General features: G+C 34.9%; 1 non-coding gene across 1 annotated transcript; it reads left to right on the top strand.

Moving 5' to 3' along the window:
• Positions 1 to 8,168: 8,168 nt before the first annotated feature.
• On the top strand, positions 8,169 to 8,275 carry LOC119530743. Its single transcript, XR_005216125.1, has one exon. It is a non-coding gene; the product is annotated as a U6 spliceosomal RNA (small nuclear RNA).
• Positions 8,276 to 20,771: the final 12,496 nt, after the last annotated feature.

Genomic DNA, 20,771 nt, shown 5'->3' with positions numbered 1-20,771 from the left:
CCAAATAAACCCACTTTATAAAAGCCAATCCATTTCTGGTGTTTTGCAAAAAGTCTGCATTAGCAAACCGGAAAAAGGTGATACAACTCTGTCAGTATATAATGAATGCCATGTCTCTACCCTAGTTTGCAAAGCACAGAATGTAGGGCAAAATGATGATGACATGAAAAATATGAGAGAACAGAAAAGCATATAAGAACAATCCAGGAAATATGGCATATGAATGATACGTGTCTGAGAATTATAGAATGGAAAAACGAGGAAAAAAGATAATACGGAAGGAAGAACTGAAGGGAATTTCTGAGAGCTAAAGAAAGACTCACATCTTCAGACTGAAGACTAAAAGATTTACCCACTCAGTGCCAAACAGAATAAATGAAATAAAAACACACACATACACAAAATCAACCAAAGCCTGAAAAAACTGGTGAAAAATTAAACACCGAATTGCTTAAAAAGAGGAGAAAACAAAACATCTTTAAAGAGACAAAAGTAATAATGACCTCAGAACTTTCATTAGTTGTACCAGATATGAGAAGATGATGGAGTAGTACCTTCAACATTCTGGGAAATAATGATTTCTGTAATTCTATACATGGGAAACCATCAAGTGAGCAGATATCACCAAGTAATTTTCAGATGTGTAAGCTTTCAGAAATTTGTTTCTAATACACTTTTTCTTAGAATGTTTCTTGATGATGTGCTCCAGCCAAACAATATAGTAAGCTAAAAAGGAAGACATAAGTCCTAGACAATAATATGTCCAATGCAAGTGAGTAGTAGGGAAATTCCAAAACAAACAACTCAGCAGCAGATGCTAATTGCAGTTACTGGAGTAACACACGGGAGACTCCAAGAAAAGAAAAAAAGGTTTTCAATAGAATAGGATGTATAAAACTAATTTTTAAAATACTGAGACTAAGATGAATGCAATAATACAACAAGAAAAATACAGTAATTCCAGAAATAAAATAACATAAGTAAAAGAAAAAGCTATGGGGAAAAATAATGCAGAAAACAATAAAACTAGATATTGACAATAAAGACATAGGCTGAACATTCTTAAATATTTTAACATGTAACTCTTGGCTTAAAAGGCAGTCAAAACAAATTGTATCTTGCTTAGAAATAACGAATGAAGTGAGAACTGCATATCAAAATTTAAAGAATGAAACTAACAATGTGCAAAGGGGAAAAATTTAGCCTTACTTTCATTAATTAAAAAAACAAACAAACAAAAAAGCATATAATGTGACAGGCAGAAGAGCCCCCCCAGATCTTCGATCCTGTTACATTACATGGCAAAAGGGGCTTTACAGATGCAATTAAGTTTGCAGAATTTAAAACAGAGAGATTGTCATAGATGATATCTGAGTGCGTCTAATATAATCACAGGAGCTCTTAAAAGCAGAGAACTTTCTCCCCTGGAAGATGCAGAATGAGAAGTTGGAGAGATTCAAAACTTGAAATGAGTGCAACACATTGTTGCTGGTTTGAAGGTGGAGGGGCCAACTTAAAAAGGAATGAACTTGGCTTCTGGCTGACTGACAGCCAGCAAGGAGACTGGAACCTCAGCCCCACACAAGGAACTGAATTCTGCCAACAACCTGAATGACCTTGGAATGAGATTCTTTACCAGAGCCTCAAGATAAAAACCCATGTGGGCCAAAAGTTTGATTTTGTTCTTGTAAGACCTGGAGCAGAGGAATCAGCTGAACCCACCCAGCCTTCTGACTTAAAGAACTGGGGCCTAATAACTGGATTTATTTTAAGCCACTGCATTGGTGGTGATTTGTTAAGACAGCAATAGAAAGCTAAGACAGATGGTAAAGCTAAGAAATGATCAACAAGAAAAATAAAAGATAGTAGGCTAGGAGGAAATAATTTATTAGAGTGAAGGCATAAGTTAATGAAATTAATTATAAAAGACTAAATTTTTTAATATCTTGTTTTTTTAATACATCAGTGAAAGAGACAAACCTCTGGCAAGTCTGAGTAAAGAAAATTAAAAAAATTAAGAGAAAAACAAACCCAGAAGTAGTAGTTTCAATTCAAATATCTCATGCACATAGAAATTTTCCATAATTCCCCTATCTAAATTGGAACCTCTATATCCTTAGTCTCATTCCTAATGTTCTGTAAAATACAAATTTATTTATTGGTTTATTTTATATCTTCCCTACTGAGATATAAGTTTAATGAGGGTAGAGAGTTAATAATTTTCTCCATTAGTATACTCACAGCAACCTAGTTCAGTGTTTGGCATACAGTAAACACTCAATAAATATTGATGGAAAAATAAAAGAATTGTTAAATCAGTAAGTATTCACTGTTTGTTGAAAGAATGAATCAGTTATTGAATTCTCACAGACTCTAAGGATATTTTCAAAATGCTAATGTCAATTCAAAAAATAGTCTATATGAACTGGAAATGTTTCTTGTATATTATTGATGCCAGTCATGAGTCATGAAGCATCAGTAAGTATCAGAATCTCAAACTGTATCAAACATCTACCCCATCAAATTTCACTAGGCCAAAATCATTCACTGTATAAATTATCAATCCATCAAGGCACATATAATTCTCTTGGAAATAAATATTCCTCAGAACATGCATTAATATATTAAAGGAGAAAAAAAATCTACATGATGATCTGATGTATGCAATGTTATTCTTGGCTTTATATTTATGGTATATTAGAAATAGAAATGTTTTTTCCTTAACTTGATTAATTTCATAAATAATAAATTAACTATAACTTAATATTTAATATTGAAACAATAGGAGCTTTCCCATTAGAATCAAACATGCCTACTATTTTAGATTCCTATTGCTTCTGTAACAAATTACCACAATCTTAATGGCTTAAAACAATGCAAAGATGATCTTACAGCTCTGGAGGGTCAGAATGCTTATGAGCTAAAAACAAGGTGTCAGCAAGGCTGCATTCCTTCTGGAAGTTCTCAGAGAGAATCCGTTTCCTTGCCTTTTCCAGCTTCTAAAGGCCACCTACATTCTTTGGTTCACGGTTCTTTCCTCCGTCTTCAAAATGCATCACTTCAACCTCTGTTTCCATTGTCTCATCCTCTTTTTCTTCCTTTGAACTTCTTGCCTCCCTTGTATAAGCACCCTTGTGATAACATTGGTTCCAACTGGATAATCTTAGGATAATCTTTGCAACCCCAAATCCTTAACTTAATCAGATCTGCAAAGTCCTTTTTGCCATTAAGGTAACATGTTCACAGGTTCTGGGGATTAAGACGGTTCTGGGAGGGCCATTATTTTGTTTATCATACCTAGTATCACTGCTATTTTTTTCTGGTTATCCTCTAAAATATCTGTTAAAAATATGTATAAATATAGGAAAAATATACAATATTATTATTATTTGCTGAATTCAAATTTCTATTTTTAAGAGAAATAGTATAATATAAAAACTATACAAGTCTACCTTTTACCAACTTTGATATTAAAAGAACACTTGAGACAGAAATCTTGCCTGAAAGAATGTCCTCATGTACCTAGAGATATTTTGCTTAGATTGTATGTTATTTTGGATCCTATTATGAGATAATAATAAAATAATAATTAAATAGAGAGCTTTAATTAGTTGCTAAATCAAGTTGATGCAAATACTCAAAAAACCTGAATTTCACCATGTCATCCTCAAAATTCTAATGGGTCAAACTTCCCTTTGTGATATTTTTTCTATTCAATAGAAAGAGATAATAACTCTCATTTGTCACATTATTTAGTTTTGTGTTTCTAACTAAAACATCTGTAGGTTATTAAAATATAATATTTAAATTTTATATTTAAAAGAACTGCTTAGATAGAATCATGAAATTTTGTTTTTCAAATTATTTTGCAGTAAGTAATACTGGTTTATGAAATGTATCTGTTATTCTTTACTTACATTCTAAATAATATCAACAATAAATATGTTTTAGTTTTAATTTTCTTTCTTGTTCTATATCTATTCTATCATATCTACTACTTCACTAACTTTTCTGAATAAGGAAAATAAAGGAAATTCTATTTGCTTTCTCCCATTAGCCAATGATGTTTAGAAGGAAGTAGTTCTGGTTTGTTTCTGATGCAAACATGGCTTGAAACATGATATTTCCAATATGTAGTTAGTATAGTCTATATAAAAAATCAACTTTTAAAACTGTAAGAACTATGAGAAAATTCGTTAAAAAAGCTACAAAGAAAAGAAAAATCGATTACCTAATTACTATTAGTGACAAATACAAAAGTATTGTAAAATTTGTGTCCATTACAACAACAGATGTCATAAAGAGCTTAAGCATAAATGTACTAAAAATGTGTAATACTACCCCCCAAAATATGACATTTTACTTAATGACAAAAAAAGAAGTCCAAATAAATGTTGAGATTCATCGTGTTTCTCTATGGACAAATTTTATATTGTAAATATATCAGTCCATGACTACAAAGAAATTCCAAACAAAAGAGTAAAGGATTCCTTGTAGAACTTGAAAATGAATTCTAAATTTAAGTTGAAAAAAGAGTTTAAGAACTAAGGTAATTTAGAAAGAGAAGTGTGGGAAGGAACTACCAGTTTTTAAAAAACATATACCTGTGTTTTTGGTACAGAATTATTAAACAGATCAATGGATCAGAATGAGAACTCAGGGTTTGATTTCTGTTAATATGAGAATTTAATATAAGATAAACATGGCATTTCATTTTATCCAAGTGAAAATTTAGACTATTTAATAAATGGTGATGGAACAAATGGCTGACCAGTTGAGAAAAACAGTGAGATTTCTATCTGAAAGCATTTATCATATTCCAGACGGAGACAGGATACAATCCAACATTAAAACACACACACACACACACACACACACAATGAAAATACCTTAAGACAGAAAATTCATTCCTAAGTAAGAAAAAATGCAAAGTCATGTAAAGAAAAGATAGTGAAATTTGACTACATAACATTAAAATTTGAATAGGAAGTGAGATACGGTGAATTGGTATAGATTAGAGTGAAATAGTGACACATCCCAAAGTAATTTGGGCAGAGAATAAAAAATATATTTACAGCCCCACCCCCACCCCCACCCCGAGGAGCTGGGGGAAGGTGCAGAAGTGTTGAACTTCTTCACCTGGTCTGGTGTTGTTTGATGTGCCGAGCCCTCTATCATGGGACTTGCCCTTGTGGGGCTCGTTACTACAAAGGAGAGGCTAAAGTTGCATATAATTGTGCCTAAGAGATCCCCCCTGAGTACCTCTTTGTTGCTCAGATGTGGCCCTCTCTCTCTAACTGAGCCACCTCGACAGGTGAACTCACTGCCCTCACCCCTATGTGGGACCCGACTCCCAAGGGTGTAAATCTCCCTGGCAATGCAGGATATGACTCCTGGGGATGAATCTGGACCCAGCATCATGGGATTGAGAATATCTTCTTGACCAAAATGGGGATGCATTGAAATACTTTCAATGGCTGAGAGATTTCAAGTGGAGTCGAGATGTCAGTCTGGTGGACATTCTTATGCACTATATAGACAACACCTCTTAGGTTTTAATGTGTTGGAATAGCTAGAAGTAAATACCTGAAACTACCAAACTCCAACCCAGTAGTCTGGACTCCTGAAGATGATCATATAATAATGTAGATTACAAAAGGTGACAGTGTGATTGTGAAAAGCTTGTGGATCACACTCCCTTTTCCTAGTGTGTGGATGGATGAGTAGAAAAGTGGGGACAAAAACTAAATGACAAATAGGGTGGGATGGGGGGGATAGTTGGGGTGTTCTTTTTTTACTTTCATTTTTTATTCTTATTCTAATTCTTTCTGATGTCAGGAAAATGTTAGAAATAGATTGTGGTGATGAATGCATAACTATATGATCGTGAACAGTTGATTGTATACCATGGATGATTGTATGGTATGTGAATATATTTCAATAAAACCGAATTAAAAGAAAAAAAAGCTTCTTTGTAAGAAAGACAGCACAAAGTATAAGGAGAAATGAGCACTTGGAAAAATGTTTGCATCATAAAGTAATATATGTAATCTATGAAAAGCTCCTAAAGTGTAAATTTAATGATAAATGCTATGTTAGATAAATGCATAAAGTTTATGAACCTGGTAATCAATATAAGAAATGCAAATCAGTAATGAAATTAAGAAATTGAACTTAACTAATCATCAGGAAGATACATATTAAAACAAATAAAGGGATTATATTATTTATCCATCACAAAAACAAAATAATAAAAGCTTAATAATATCCATTGTTGGATTGGAAAAATTAGATTTTCTAGAAAGAAATTTGACTTATATATCTTTTTAAAAATCACATGTTCAACTGACCCAGTAAATCAATGTCATGCATCTGCTGTAGAGTATTAATCACACAGTTATATATAGGTCTACTACAAGGGTGCTTATTTAAGTATTACTTGTAATTATAAAAAAATGAAAATAATTAAAATGTCCAGCAAAAAAGTTGAATTGATTAGAATGTATCCACATATTTTTTTCATTCACATTTTTAGTGAAACCTTGCTGCATGTATTGTATTTACCTGTATTAATTATGTGAACATAATATTTTATACTTGACATGGATCTCAGGAATCTTCTAAGGAGTAGGAAATTGAAGTCTAAAAGGAGACTTTAATTTTTTCCCCAAGATCTCACAGCAAGTTTGTGTCTGAGCTGAAATGAGAACTGGCAAAATTAGCCCAGGGATTTTTTTCTACCACAAAACCACAAAGAGACATTTAACAAAGGCCACATTAACTGCTTTTGCTACCACACTGTTTAATGATATGTTAATTTGTCATTAAACATTTTCCACAATGTACTTATCTTTTTCAGATTATTAGTTGAAAATCATTGCCATAATTTTAACTAGTAACAGAAGTAGGAATAATAAACATTCCTGTCTTTAAACATTAATTCTTAAAAAAGCTGTTATCAGCTTTTAAGTCATTATTAACATTGGCTTCAAATTTATCTGGTATGGGGAGAGTAAAAATGTCAATATATCACTTACATTGGTTTGCACTGCTTTCTACCATGTCCCTGACATGTTTGGATAGAGATGATAAAATTACTGGATACTTAATAGAACCTAATTAACTCACTTGAGTTCTATTTTGAAGTAATGTGAAACAAGTTTTCTCACATATTTTGGTAGACACAAACTCATGCAACTTTTCTGGAAAGGAATTTAATAATATATATTGATATTCTTACAAGTGTTCAGAACTTTGAATCAGAATTATGGTGAACAATCATTTAAGGAAAAAGCAAAGAAAAATAGAATTTATGTACAAATATGTTCATCTTGGTATGATTTATGATAGCTATAAAATAAGTATTCAGTATTAACCAAATAAATTATGAAGAGAATAAAGCAAGGTAATGGGATAAATTTAGATAGGGATACACAAATATATGTGTATATCTGAACATGCATTTATGAAAAGTTTTGTTATTTGTAATGTTGTAATTTGTTAATTCTTGAGGTAAAACACCAAAAGTAAATCTTCAGAAGAAAAAAATTTCAGAACAGAGATTCTGGAATTCCCTTGTAATAAAATTGAAATAAAAAAAATTCTCCTCTAAGTAAATGTGTATATATGTTTATAACATATGATTCTTTTTGCTTTAGGTAAAACTACTGATAGTGGTTTTGTTTCCCTATTTCTTGCCCATCACGTAGGCATCCATGACTTTTCCTCTTGAGTCAACAACTTAATAGGAATGGTGTTTTCATCAAGATGAAAGAAAATAGGAAGCCAGAACAGCAAACATTTCATGGTTTAGTGCTTGAAAATTGCTTGTGTTTATTCCATACGATGACACAATTTTTCCATTAAATTGATGTTGCTGTTGTAAAGATATTTTAATACTTTGAAATTTTAAATTTTTGATTAAAGCTCTGTTATTTAATTTAACTTGAAGTATGAAAAGCCTATTAAGTACTAAACAAAATTCTCTGTTTCCTAAATTGTTGGAGGGCAGAGTTGGCAGCAAGGTCTCAGATTTTTATGATGTATAAAGAAAATGTTAAAATAATTGTGGGAAACAAATGCATAATGGGAAATGTGTGCCAGAAACAGTAGAATTAGCTTTCACATATACCCCATCTTGTTGATACTATTTTAAAAAATATATTTGAGTGCTCACTTCGGCAGCACATATACTAAAATTGGAATGATACAGAGAAGATTAGCATGGTCCCTGCACAAGGATGACATGCAAATTCATGAAGCATTCCATATTTTTTTAACCTAGAAAAAATAAAGTTGATTTTTTTCAAGTAAAAAAAATATATGTAGATATATATATATATATACACACATACATGTTTGAAATTTATTTTTCAGTCTATCTACCGCCATCCTAGGACAAGCCACCAACAACATTCCTTAGACTACTGCCATAGTGGTGGTCTCCTTATGTTCACTGCTAACCTATAATCCTGTTAAAATGCAAGTCATATAAGTCAGATCATGTCACTCCCTGGCTGAAAACCTTCCAATAGCTCTAAAGAACCTCAGAATAAAATCAAAAGACAGACACAATTTTTGTTATTTGGCATCCGTTTGTATCTCCAGTGTCACATCACTTTTTCTTAGGTTCACACTTCAGACAGACTGGCCCCTTGAGATGTTTCAAAACCCTAAGCATTTCCTTGTTTCAGTTCCCACAACCTAGAAAGCCCTTCTTCCAAATCTTTCTTTGAATCACTGGCTCACTTACTTTAATCTTTGTCCAAATGTCACCTTTTCAGAAAGGCAACCAATAGTGAATCTCTGTCACCTTACTCTGCATGTCTTGTCTTCATTGAGGATCTTACCCCCTGACATTAACGTAATATTTATTTGATTTTTTTTCTGTGTCTTTTTCTCCTTTCAGAGAACAGACTTTGTTAATTTTTGCTTGTATTCAATGTATCTAGAACATTGCTTTGGACATAATAAGAGTTCAATAAATAATAGATAAATTAATAATTTCATCACCACTAGTCCTAAATGTATCATACTCACTTTAAGACACTGAGTCCAAAGAAGCTTTTACTTGGTGAAATGGGAAAGCTCTAAGAACCCAAAGCATGTCACTCCAAACGGTGTTGTCTTTGGCACCACACTGTCTGTTCTCATTCCTTGTTGAATGTGAATCCTCTGTGGGTCTTTATAAAAATATACATACTTAAGCTCTACTCTTGAAATTGTTGATTTAGTAGGTTGGGTTGAGGCCTGTGTTCCACAGATGAATCTGATATGCAGCCAATGTTGCTTTTATAGTAGAATAATAGATATATGGTATAGACAGATTTTGTTTATTAAGGTTTTCTTTCCAGAAACAATTTTACTATTACTGCAATGTACCTAATTTTTTTACATAATTGGTGCCTGTTTCAAAGCCATATGCTGTCATGCGAAACCTGCTGTCTGTCAACATAGCAACATACATACATACATACACACATTTATATCTATTTACCTATCATCCATCTATTGATAGGTATAGATGTGCATGCCTATGATAGAATACTAATTACACTTTATATAATGTGTACTATTAGAGAGATGATAGATAATAGAATCTTAATTTGCCAGGGCTGCTACAACACATACCACCACATGCTGGTTGGTTTAAAGGAAAGGAGTTTATTGGCACACAGTTTTGGAGGCCATTAGTCTGAAATCAAGGTCTCAACAGGTCGTGCTTTCTCCTGCAATCTGTAGCATTCTGGTGCTGGCAAGTCATAATCATCAGGGTTCTTGTCTTGCACCTGTGCCTTGTCACGTTTTCTCTCTCTCTCTCTCTCTCTCTCATTTCTTCTGACTTCTGGATTCTTCTCCCTGACTGCATTTGAATTTTTTCTCTTTATTAGGCCTCCATTTGTACAGATTAAGACCCAATCTGATTCAATTTGGCCTAATCTAAATAGGATCTTCAAAGATCTTATTTACAAATAAGTCCACTTCTTTGTTAACAATAACATCTTCAAAATTAATAACACATGGATTCACACTCACAGGAACATGGAGTAAGACTTGAATACTGTTGTAGGGTATGTGATTCAATCTCCAACAGCTAGGCAGATGGATGGGAACGTGACTAAGGAAAATAAATTATTACTTCCATTTTATAAATAAACAGCTGAAGTTTAAAATAGCATTTAAAGTTATGCAATAGTAAACATCAATTCTTGAATGCACATTCTTGCTTTCTCATTTCTAGCGTGAATGTGTGAGTGGAGGAAAGAGCAGGGGCTTGCTAGACCAGGTAGTCGGTATGATGATGTACCTCATTGTGAAGTTTTCTCTGTGTCCATTAATAAATGTGTGCCACTGGGAAGGTAAATAACTTTTGAGCTTTTGTTTTCTGCTCTATAACAGGCAATAACTGCATCAATCTTTTTTATTATATTATCTTCCTTTAGATAACTTTGACCTTCATGATCACATAAGCCTCCGAAAAAGATATTTCTAAATAATAAAAATGTCATAGTGTCTTCAAGAGGGAGAAAATAAAATTACTGTTACATGACAGTAATAGTAATGCTAACCCTGTACATTTCCACTTTCCTGAAGCAACTACTCAGTGTACCTAAGCTGGGAGCCATCCTCTGCTGTCAAAATCCAAGCATATGCATGACAGAAGGTTTCTAATTTTAGAAAATCAGCAGCCATTTGTGGTGGAAGAATTACAAGAGATATTGTGGGAGACTCAAAAGCTCCATGTAAGAAAACCTTTTAGGTATGCTGTTTACATTTATCTGCTGTGCAATTCTATCCTCAAAGTAGAAGATATTCTAGCAAAGAGTCTAGTTCAAGCTCCTACTTTCTGTACTCTTTCTTATCAGGTGGATGGAAGTATATGGAAGTAGAATCACAAAGAAAATTGGGGGTTTGGACTTTACATACTTACTCCTAGGTAGATTCTGGTCCAACAAAAATAATAAATCCAATCTCATGGTGTTCTCGTGAGGATCAAATATGCTAAGGTAATGCAAGTGAAAGCAGTACATAAAGCATAAGCAGGCTCCCTCTTGAAGACACGATGGTATTTTTATTATTAGATACATCTTTTTCCGAGGCTTTGAAATCACGATAGTCAAAGAATCTAAAGGAAGACCATATAACAAAATGGCTAAGAAGTGGTCTTTGGAGTTGGATTACCTGTGTTCACAAAGGTGATAGTTTTGAGCTATATGGGCCCTGGAAAAACATGTTCTTAAACTCAATTCATTCCTGTGGCTGAGAACTCATTATAAGTAGGAACTTTTGATGAGGTTTCTTCAGTGAAAGTGTGGCCTAACACAACCAGAATGGGTTTTTATGCTATCCACCCAGAAACAATAGTGTAACGATCTGTATCAGGCAAAACTGCCTCTTCTCCTTACTCTCCATCTTCCTGGGCCCTGTTCAGTAAGCTAGCAAAGAGTTGAAACATTGTAGATGGAAAAAGAGAACAGAAGTCTCAGATTTCTCTCTTCTGACTCAAGCAGCCTGCTCCTTTTTGTCCTGACTAGGCAAGTAAAACACATTGTAGAAAAATCCACTGGAGTCTGGTTACTATCTCAGCCTGGCCATTAAAAAAAAAAAATTTAATTGAAGTATTTTGTACACACACACACACACATGCACACAGGAAGTGTACAAATTGTAAGTGTACAGTTCATTGAATTTTCACAAACTCAAAGGATCCATGTAGCCAGTACACAGATGAAGGAAAGAATGTTGTCAGCCTCTAGAATCCCTTTCCCCACCCCTTCTAATCATTACAACCCCCAAGGGTTGCACTATCTTGACCTGTAAGAGCATAAATTTGTTTTGCCTGTTTTTGCACATTTTATAAAAGGAATAATTTATTACATGATTTTTGTGTCCCTGGCTTCTTTCACATAACATTATGTGGTATTAATGCACATTGTTGCATGTAGTCCTAAATGGTTCATTCTCAATGCTGCCTAGGGTTTCTTTGTGTGACTATGGTATATATTTTCCATTCTGCTGTGGCTGAGCACTTGGAATGTTTCCATTTCTGGCTATTATAAACAATGTGGCTATGAACATTCTTATACATGTCTTACATGAACATATGTACTCATTTCTTTTGGCTATATAATCAAGATGGTATGAATTTATTCAATTTTAGTAGATAGAGTCAAATGATTTTTCAAAGTGATTTTATTAATTTACACTCCCGGAAGTCATCCACATACTCATCAACTCTTAGCTTTTGCCTTCTTTTTCAATTTTAGAATTCCGGTGGGTGTGTGGTGCCATTGCTTTGTGATTTTAATTTGCATTTCCCTGACAATTAATGATGCTAAGTGCTTACTCATATTGGCCATTTGGATATCCTCTTTCCTGAAGTGTCTGTTCAAGTCTTGTTGAGTTGGAGGGTTTTAATTACCACACTGAGGCTTTCATTTTTTAAATTTAAATTACAAGAGGGATTTTTATTATCTAGGTGTGAGTAGAAAATATTATAGAAACTGTCAAAACCAGGGTATAAGCAAGAAGCAAAATTAAAACTTTCCCTAATGATTAAATATTAAATTCAAAATGAGTAGCAAAAAATAAACTTATTTTCAAATCATCCCATGAATTTTACTTTTTCGATATGCTGTTTACATGTATGCAAATATCTGGTGATAATGATTTTCTCCCTAAAATAAAACACAGACTCCTTTGGATATAGGATCTGATGACTTATTACTCTCCATTCAAAGATTAGTAAGTCCAGTTTCTTGAAGCTTTTCTTATAAATCCATCATGTGTGTGTGTGTGTGTATGTGTGTGTGTGTGTGTGTGTGATGTATGTGTTTTCATGGACATGTATAATGCTATTGAATATACAATAGTAGCTTTTCATCATTTCTACTACTGTTTACTGATGTTTTCACTAATTCTTAACATGCTAATAACTTCCTTTTATTGAGGGCCTACTAAAGATCAGAAATTTGGGGTCAAGGGCTTATAAAGAGCTTATGGGGTGAAGAGAGCTACTTCCCTTTCTGGCTATTATATTCCAAATAAATAAGCTGGGGATTAAGTACCTTTGCCATGAGGTGTTTACTATTTTTCTTTCACCTTAAGACTGGCTCTGACAGAGGGAGAGTGAAGGTTAATTTCATTTGTCAGATTGGCTAAGTTTATGGTATCCAGTTGTTTGGTCAAGCAAATACTGGCCTGATTGCTACTTCGAGGGAATTTCCAAGATGGATTAGCATCTATAGTCAGTTTATTGTACCTATGACTGATTGCATATACAATCAACAAAGGATATTGCCCTCAGTAATGACGGGCACATCCTCATCCAACCTGTTAGAGATCTTAAAGTAGAGCCAAGGATTTCAGCAGTCAAAATGAATTTCTGTGGGTGATGTCATCAACATGGTGCCATAAACAGCTACTGAAAACTTCTCCCCAGATATTCAGCATAAAAGGGGGATAGAACTCTGGAGGAGGGTATGGACTGGGGAAGGACCCTACAAATGCTGAATTAAAGAAAAATAAAACATCAAGTAGGACTTCATTCTGGGCCAGCTGGGCCTCTCCCCTCCCCCTCATTCAGTCTTGTGCAGCACAAAAGGAGCACAAAAACTGCAGTCAGGATTCCTCTCATCTTCCACTGAGGTCACAGACTATAAAATCTCTCACAGAAGTGAGACTGATCCCCACCATCTGGAGAACAGGGGTATAGGGGAGGACATTAAAGGGCCAAACTAGTGAGGGATGAAGTGTCTGAGAAAACATGGACAGAAACTGTTTCCAGCACTGGGTCTGAAAACTTTTCCCCCACCCTTGAGGGAATTAGTAGCCAGTGGCCCAATCCTTGCATGGAGGACAGCTGAAAGCTGTGGCAGCTGAGGGGACACAGGCCTACATTGAGTCAGATTTTGCCTGACAAAGTGAGGGCACAGCTTCAACCCCACCAGGTCAGATATGAGCTCCAGGAGGTAATTCAGCTCCACCTAGTCTGATGCAGCTGGGGCTCCAACACATAATTCAGACCTTCCCAGTCGGAAACATCCTCTCAGCTCCAGGAGGTAAGTCATCCCTGCCCCATCAGATGCAGCCTGGGCTCTAGGAGGTAATTCAGCCCCACCTGGGCAGTCACAGTCTCGGATCTAGAAGGTGAGCACCTTCTGAGGACAATTATGTCACTGAATAGTGCCATCTGCTGGGCAGACTGGAAAGTGCAAGGGAATTGGAGGACTTCTCTGAACCTCTCCAGAACTTATCCCAGGCCCAATGGAGCTGGTCTACATCCCCTGCACAGGAGCCTGGCCCTGTTTAAGCTGAGAAATATGGATAACCCAACAGCAAAAGCAGTGCCCTAAAATAAACCAGGGCTTGCTGGCTGGTGTAAAATGGAGCACCACTGGGAACCAGCGGACTTGTTTTACCCACACACAGAGAGACCTTGCAGTGGTGCCTAGTGCTACTCTCCAGAGGCAGGCTGCAGTGGGCACCTGGTTTTGGAAGGAGACTGGGGGACAAAGATAATCTGATAATTGGCCAGCAAGAGAGACATATGGGCAGGACAAGAACCCAAATAACAAGAACTGAAAAATTCTGATCAGTTAAACAAAGCTATGCTAGAGGTTTAGAATAAGTTGAACTGAATGCCAAAGATCAGATAGAGAACAAAGTCAACCAACAAGAAAACTCTAGGTAAAAGAGTAAAAATGAACTGTAGAATAAACTAATAAAGGAAACCTGATGCCTATACACTAACAAAAGGTTTTGAGTCACACTAGGAAAAGTGAAGATATGGCCCAAAGGAAAAAACTAACACTTCAAACAAGACACAGGAATTGAAACAACTAATTAAAAAGGTTCAAACAAAGCAGCCAAATCAATTAAAAAAATCAAATCAAATAATTGAAGAAGATATGGCAAAAGAGCTAAAGAATATAAAGAAGACATAGTGCAAGCATAGGGAAGAACTTGAAAGTTTGAAAAAACAAATGTCAGAACTTATGGGAATGAAAGGTACAATAGAAGAGATGAAAACCACAGTGGAGAGCTAAAACAGCAGATTTGAAGGGGCAAAAGGAAGGATTAGTGAACTAGAAGGCAGTATGTCTGAAATCCTACACACAAAAGACACAGATAGGGAAAAGAGTAGAAAAATATGAGCAGGGTCTTGAAATTGAATGACAATATGAAGCACATGAAAATACATGTCATTAGTGTCCCAGAAGGACAGAAGAAAGGAAAAGGGACAAAAAGAATAATAGAGGAAATAATCACTGAAAATTTCCCATCTCTTATGAAAGGCATAAAATTGCAGATCCAAGAAGTGCAGCATATTTCAAACATAATAGATCTGAATAGACCTGCACTAAGACACTTAGTAACCAGATTGTTCAAAAGTCAAAGAAAAGAGAGAATTCTTAAAGCAGCAAGAGAAAAGTTATCCATCTCATACAGGGGAAGCTTGATAAGATTATGTGTAAATTTCTCAGCAGAAACCATGGAGGTGAGAAGGCAGTGGTCTGATATATCAAAAATAATGAAAGAGAAAAACTGCCAACAAAGAATTCTATATCTGGCAAAACAGCCCACAAAAAATGAGGGAGAGTTTAAAATATTTCCAGACAAAAAGACACTGAGAGTTTGTGAAGAAGAGACCTGCTCTACAAGAAATACTCAGAGGAGCAGTACAGGCATATAGGAAAAGACAGGAGAGAGAGGTTTGGAGAAGAGTGTAGAAATAAAGACTATTGGGAAAGATAAAAAGGAGAGATAGAAGAAAAATAAGATATGACATATAGAACCCAAATATAAAAAGGTAGACGAGAGTACTGCCATTTGAGTAATAACATAAAATGTTAATAGATTAAGTTCCCCAATCAGAAGACACAGATTGACAGAATAGATTATAAAACAGGACCCGTCTATATGCTGTCTACAAGAGACCCACTTTAGATCCAAGAACAAAAATAGGTTGAAAGTGAAAGGTAGGAAAAAGATAGTTCATGCAAACAACAACCAGAAAAGAGTGGGGGTAGCTATACTAATATTAGACAAATTAGACTTCAAATCAAAACAATTAAGATACAAATAAGGGCATTATGGATCAATAAAAAAGACAATCCATCAAGAAGTCATAACAATTATAAATATCTATGGACTGAGTCAAAGTGTCCCAAAACACATGAGGCACACCCTGACAACACTGAAGGAAGAAGTAGACAACCCTCCAATAATAGTTGGAGACTTCAGTACACCATTCTCATAAATGGATAGAACATCTAGGGAGAGGATCAATAAGGAAACAGAGATTTTGAATAGAACAATAAGTGAACTAGACTTAACAGATATTTACAGAACATTACACCCCACAACAGCATGATACACATTTTTCTCAAGTTCATGGGCTATTCTCCAGGATAGACCACATGTTGGGTCACAAAGCAAGTCTCAAAAAATTTAAAAAGAGTGAAATTACACTAAACACTTTCTCAGACCATAGTGGAATAAAGATGGAAATCAATAACAGGTACAAGGCCTGAAAATTCACAAATACAAAGGGGTTAAACAGCACACTCATAAACATCCAGTGGATTACAGAATAAATTACTAGAGAAAACAGTAAATATTGTGAGTCAAATGAAAATAAAAATATATCAAAACTTGTGGGTTGCAGCAAAGGTAATGCTGAGAGGGAAATTTATTGTCCTAAATGCCTATATTAAAACAGAAGAAAGAGCAAAAACTGAGGAATTAACTGTTCACCTGGAGAAACTAGAAAAAATAACAGCAAACTAACACCAAAGCAAACAGAAGGAAAGAAATAACAAAGATTAGAGCAGAAATGAATGAAATTGAGAACATGAAAACAATAGAGAGAATTGACAAAACCAGAAGTTGATTCTTTGAGAAAATTAATAATATCAATGGACCTTTAGCTAAGATGACCAAAAGAATAAAAGAGAAAGAAGATGCAAATAAATAAAATCAGAAATGGGAGAGGAGACATAACTACTGATTTTGCAGAAATAAAGGAAAAAAATGAGAGGATATTGTGAGCAAGAGTATGCTAATTAGCTAGACAACTTAGATGAAAGGTACAACTTCCTAGAAAACCATGAACAGCCAACATTGACTTGAGGAGAAATAGACAACCTCAATAAACCAATCACAAGTAAAGATATTGAGTCAGTCATCAAAAAGCTCCCAACAAAGAAAAGTCCAAGACCAGATGGCTTCACATGTGAATTCTACCAAGCATTCAAAAAAGAATTAGTACCAATCCTACTCAAACGCTTCAAAATAAAAATTGAAGAGGAGGTAAAGCTATTGACTCATTCTATGAAGTCAACATCACCTTAATACCAAAGCCAAAGATACAACAAAGAAAAGAAAATTACGTACCAATCTCTTTAATGAATAGAGATGCAAAAATCCTCAACAAAATACTTGCAAATTGAATTCAGCAACACATTAAAAGAATTATATGCCATGGCCAATTGGGATTTATTCTAGGTATGAAAGGCTTTTCAACACAAGAAAATCAATTAATGTAATACATCACATCAATAATCAAAGGGGAAAAGCTACATGATCATCCCAATAATGTAGAAATGGCATTTGACAAAATTCAACATCGTTTCTTGCTGAAAACACTTCAAAGGATAGGAATGGAAGGGAACTTCCTCAACACAAAAAAAAGGAATATATGAAAAATCCACAGCTAGCATCACACTCAGTGGGAAAAGACTGAAAGCTTTTTCTCTGAGATTAGGAACAAGACAAGGATGCACACTGTCACCATTGTTATTCAACATTGTGCTGGAAGTACCAGCCAGAGCAATTAGGCATGGAAAAGAAATAAAAAGCATTCAAATTGGAGAGAAAGAAGTAAAACTTTCATTGTTTGCAGATAACATAATACTATATGCAGAAAATCCCAAAAAAGTTACTAGAGCTAATAAATGAGTACAGCAAAGTGGCAGAGCACAAGATCAACATGCAAAAATCAGCATTGTTTCTATATACATTAGTAATGAGCAATCTGATGAAGAAACCAAGAACAAATCCATTTTCAATAGCAACCAAAAGAATTAAATATTTAGGAATAAATTTAACTAGGGCCACAGAAGGCCTATATCCAGAAAAATATGAAACATTGCTAAAAGAAATCAAAGAAGACCTAAATAAATGGAAAGACATACCATGTTCATGGATTGAAAGATTAAATATAGTTAAGATATCAGTTCTACCAAAATTGATTTATAGATTCAATGATATACCAATTAAAATCCCAATAATTTACTTTGCAGAAATAGAAAAACCCATAACCAAATTTATTTGGAAGGGCAGTGTGCTCTGAATGGCTAAAAATATATTGATAATGAGGAACAAAGTGGGAGGTCTCACACAACCAGACTTTAAAGCATATTTCAATGCTACACTGGTCAAAACAGCATGATACTAGCATAAGTATAGGTATACTGACCAATGGAATTGAATTGGGTGTCCAGAAATATACCCTCTAATCTGTGGACAACTGATCCTTGATAAGGTGGTCAAATCAACTCAACTGGGACAGAGCAGCCTCTTCAACAAATGGTGCTCGGAGAACTGGATATCCATATCCAGAAGATTAAAAGAGGACCCCTATCTCACACCTTATACAAGAATTAAGTCAAGGTAGTCAAAGACCTAAACATTAGAGCTAAGACCATAAAAATTTTAGAAGAAAATGTAGGGAAATATCTTAAAGATCTTGTGATAGGAAGTGGTTTTCTAGGCCTTACACTCAAAGTGAGAGCAATGAAAGAAGAAATAGATAAATGTGATCTCCTCAAAATTGAGCACTTTTGTGCATTAAAAGCTTGTTAGAAAAGTAAAAAGGAAGCCTACACAATGGGAGACAGTATTTGGAAACCAAATATCAGTTAAGGGTTTTATATAAGGAATATATAAAGAGATCCTACAACTCAACAACAAAAAGACAAACAACCCAATTAAAAATGGACAAAAGACAAGGACAGTCACCTTTTCCAAAGAGGAAATACAAATGGCTCAAAAACATATGGAAAGATGCTCAACTTCACTGGCTGTTAAGGAAATGCAACTCAAAACCACAATGAGATATCATCTCACACCTACTAGAATGGCCATTACCAAAACACAAACAAAAACAAAACAAAAACAACAACAAAAAATGCAGAAAGCTACAGGTGCTGGAGAGGATGTGGAGAAAGAGGCACACTTATTCACCATTGGTGGGAATGTAGAATGGTGCAACCACTCAAAGGCAGTGTGGAGTTTCCTCAGGAAGCTAAATGTAGAATTGCCATATGATCCAGCCATATCATTACTAGTTATATATTCAGAGGAACTGAAGGCAGGGCTACAAAAGGACATTTGCATACCAATGTTTATAGCAGCATTATTCACGATTGCCAAGAGATGGAAATAGCCCAAATGCCCATCAACAGGTGAGTGGATAAACTGTGGTATATACATATGATGGAGTGTTACACAACTGTAAGACAATAAATTCATGAAGCATATAATGACATGGATGAACCTTGAGGACATTATGTTGACTCAAATTAGAAACAAAAGGACAAATACTGTATGGTCTCACTAATATGAACTAACATTAATGAGTGAATTTTGAGTGTTTAACTTGAGAACACAGGATATTAGGAGATAGAAAGAGGGTAGAGATTGGGCATTTGGTGCTGAAGGAGTACAGAATGTTCAACAGGATTGACTGTAAAGATCTAGACTTAGCACAATACTTCCTGATGGCAGAAGAATACTGTAAGTACACTGAACAAAGCTGGGTGTGAATATGGCTGGAAGAGGAAGGCTAGGGGCATGTATGACACCAGAAGGAAGATAGAAGATAAGGACAGGAACTGTATAACTTAGCAAAATCTAAAGTGGACAATAATGATGATTAAATATACAAATATAAGAATGTTTTTTACATGAAGGAGAACAAATGAATGTCAACATTGCAAGGTGTTGAAAATGGGATGGTATATAGAAAAACACAATCAATGCAAATTATGTATAGTTAGCAACATTGTAATATGTTTCCATGAAATGTAACAAAGACTATATACAAAGGCTAAATGTTAATAAGAGGTGGATATAAGGAAAGGGTATGGCATTCTTGGTGTTATTGTTGTTTCTACTTTTTATTTTATGCTTATTTTTATTTTTTGTTCTTCCCTCTTTCCCCCCTTCTTCCTTTGCAGAAGAAATGAAAATGTCCTCATATAAATTGTGGGGGTGAATGCATAACTATGTGATTATCCTAGGAACTGTTGATTGTTTACTTAGGATGTGTGCGAATAAAACCGCTCAAAAAATAAGATACAATACTGGAGAAAATGTGGGGAGAGGGATGTATGTATATACTGTCAGTAAGGAAGAAGAATGGGTGCAGCCCATCTGGAGGGCACTGTGATGTTCCACAGGAGGCTAAGTATAGGGTTGCCACATGGTCCTGCAACCCCACTATTAGGTATATACTTGTAAGAACTGAAAGCAGGGACGTGAATGGATATTTGCACACTGGTGTTCATGGCAGCAGTAGTCACAGTTTTCAATGGATGGAGTTGGCCTAAGTGTACACTGATGTACAGAAGGATGAACTGTTTATCGTGTATCCATACAATGGTATATTGAGTGGCTATAGGAAGGAATCAAGTTGTGAGGTATGCAACTATGTGAATGAACCTTGCAGACAGTATGCTGAGTGAAATAAGCCAGAAATGACAAGA

This window comes from Choloepus didactylus, chromosome 3 (assembly GCF_015220235.1).
Source record: "Choloepus didactylus isolate mChoDid1 chromosome 3, mChoDid1.pri, whole genome shotgun sequence".
Lineage (NCBI taxonomy): Eukaryota > Metazoa > Chordata > Mammalia > Pilosa > Megalonychidae > Choloepus > Choloepus didactylus.
The sequence above is the reverse complement of the archived record's forward strand: the minus strand, read 5'-3'. Positions and strand labels throughout refer to the sequence as shown.